At 35.3% G+C, this 2,387-nt stretch overlaps 1 long non-coding RNA gene across 3 annotated transcripts in view; it reads left to right on the top strand.

Moving 5' to 3' along the window:
- LOC105162396 overlaps positions 1 to 2,387 on the top strand; it is a 10,364-nt gene that overhangs the window by 2,669 nt on the left and 5,308 nt on the right. The window contains exon 5 of one of the 3 annotated variants that reach the window (XR_002287052.1): positions 2,018 to 2,299. The exons of 1 other annotated variant lie outside the window; for it this stretch is intronic. This is a non-coding gene — a long non-coding RNA (uncharacterized LOC105162396). Of the gene's footprint in view, positions 1 to 2,017; positions 2,300 to 2,387 lie in introns of those variants that run through there. One more of the 3 variants, XR_847850.2, reaches the window with a different exon arrangement.

Raw genomic sequence — 2,387 nt, 5'->3', positions numbered from 1 at the left:
ATGGGGTTGTTCTTTTTTTGTATGGCAGTTTTTTTCCTTTATTAAATAGTGTGGGATGCTTTTTAAGTGGTTTTCAATTAATTTACTACTGTGGTGTGGGTGTTTCTCATCTTGTTTTATTTGGTTGTGCTTTTATGTTATCTCATTCAAGTAAACGATGTGTATTGTTCTTTGTGGTATATGAAGCTCTGTGAGACATATTTTGTTGTCGGGATGTCTGTAATTGTTTAGCATTTTAGTAAACGATGTGTATTGTTTAGCATTTTAGGATTACATGAAACTTCTCATATTCTAATTTTGATTTGAACAGCCCAATTCACCTTCCAAATGAGATAAAACCATTTCGAAAGTAAAGAATTCCATGACATATATGTAGTGTTAATTAACACATAGGAACCAGAGGGTAACTTTTTTTTTAAATTTTTGTTCATCTTTTGTTATCCTATCAAACTACTTTTGTTTTGTTTTCTTTTGCCAGTTACTATCAAACTACTTCCGTTTATATTATTTTTTAGTAATTTGACAAATAAATGTGATTTAGGAAGTCATAAGATTGAGACATGAATGTGCACTAGCGTTATGTGATTGTTGCTTTGATTAACTGTGGAGTCGTTGAGGCATAATTTCATGCATTTTGAATTGCTTTGAAACAGAGTTGGAATATCTTTGCTTCTACTAAATCTTAGGATTCTTGTGAGATCGTATTTATTTGCTAAAACTCTACCCGATTGATCCTTATATCCCTAACATGGGACATGCATCCATTTTGAAAAATTCAAAGGCCCTTCCCCTTCCGGAAAAAAATAAAGAAAGAAAGAAAAGTAAGAAAAAGGAAATTACATCTACTCCGCTGGTTTAGGTCACTTAGTAACTGGGTAACTTCATCACAAATGTTGTTATTCACGTAAAACGGTGGCCGGAGCTATGAGTATGCAAAGCACTTTAGGTAAAACGTGTTTTGGTTGAGTAACCGGGTGCCTTCACCACAAGTGTTGTCATTCGCGTCAAAAGGCCAGAATGCGATGTTTTTTGGTTGAGTAACCGAGTGCCTTCACCACAAGTGTTGTCATTCGCGTCAAAAGACTGGAAAACAGCCTAAAGAACACAAGTCGCGGGCAAAAACAAATGAAAAAAAAGAAAATAAAAGCCGTGACTAAAGCAGAAGGGGAAGAAAAAAGGAAAAAAATTCATTAGTGGCCAAAGAAAAGAAAGAAAAGCGAAATCCGTCCCGACTAGGTAGATGTAAGGAGATAAAAGGGTACTGTGTTAGCATCGAGGATGATAACATTTTGAAACCCATAGATTTTGTGGAAGCTTGATTGTCCTCCTCTATACTTGGCAAAACGAAGTGCTGTGATGTGATTGGCCTCTTACCCTCGTTATGATAAGTTAGCATTTGCATAATATATTGCGGCGTTTGTGTTTTGAGATTACATGCACATAGTATTTCATTATGTTGGAGGCAGTAACTTTAAAGACATTGCGGCAGTCCTTTCTTTTCTTTATTGATTTATTAAAAACTTGTCACATTTCTTGGTGCTGAAAATTTTTTGTGTGTAAAATCCTCTACTTTAGGCATGCCTTTTCTTATGTGACTACTATTTTTGGTTGGAAGGAGGAGGAGATAGATTCTGGCCTTGTATTTATTGTAACGATATTTAAATTCTATATTATTATAGTTTTCTTTAATCTTATGAATTATTCCCTTTAGATTGCCATCCCAGCAGGGTGAGGGTGCAAGTTCAGTATATAGGCAGTAGTGCATCTTACATGACCGCCCCTTAAAAGGAAAATGTATGTGCTTGCATGTAAGAGTTAAAGAAGTCTACCATGCTGCACATAGACAAGTATTATAAATTTTTCACTTCTAATCTTTACTGGCCCATGAATGTGGTTTATCTAGGTATGTGAGGTTGGGAATCATTGTTAACTAATAATTGAAGATAAAATCAGATTCCTTTTTTGTGTTCCATCTTTCTGTTAAACTCTTTAATGAAGTTCATCAAATATCTTTCAGTTACATTTGCTACACTTGGTGAGAACACCAGATGATGTCCCTGGATGTGCTTCTTAGTGCCGGTGTTCTGTGGTGCAGGTGACTATTTATATGCTATCATATCATGTTTATCATTTGTCCCCTACACTCTTATGCAGAACCCATTCATTAGTTCATTGGTTGTGCGAGCTATTCTTTTGAGGGGCTAGGTGTGTTAGTGCTCTCCTGCATTTACCTTTTTATGCTCTTGAAGTGTTGAAGGAGTAAAATTCAAGTCCATACTCGACAATAGATATTGGGTGGTATTAAGTTATGAGCTTGCAGCAAGGTGTTTTAAATGAAAAAAAGATTACATCATGAGAAGAATATATGGAACATAAGTACTGTAAAA

Source organism: Sesamum indicum, linkage group LG5 (genome assembly GCF_000512975.1).
Source record: "Sesamum indicum cultivar Zhongzhi No. 13 linkage group LG5, S_indicum_v1.0, whole genome shotgun sequence".
NCBI classification, from domain to species: domain Eukaryota; kingdom Viridiplantae; phylum Streptophyta; class Magnoliopsida; order Lamiales; family Pedaliaceae; genus Sesamum; species Sesamum indicum.
Note: the sequence above shows the minus strand (reverse complement) of the source record. Positions and strands in the feature narration are given on the sequence as shown.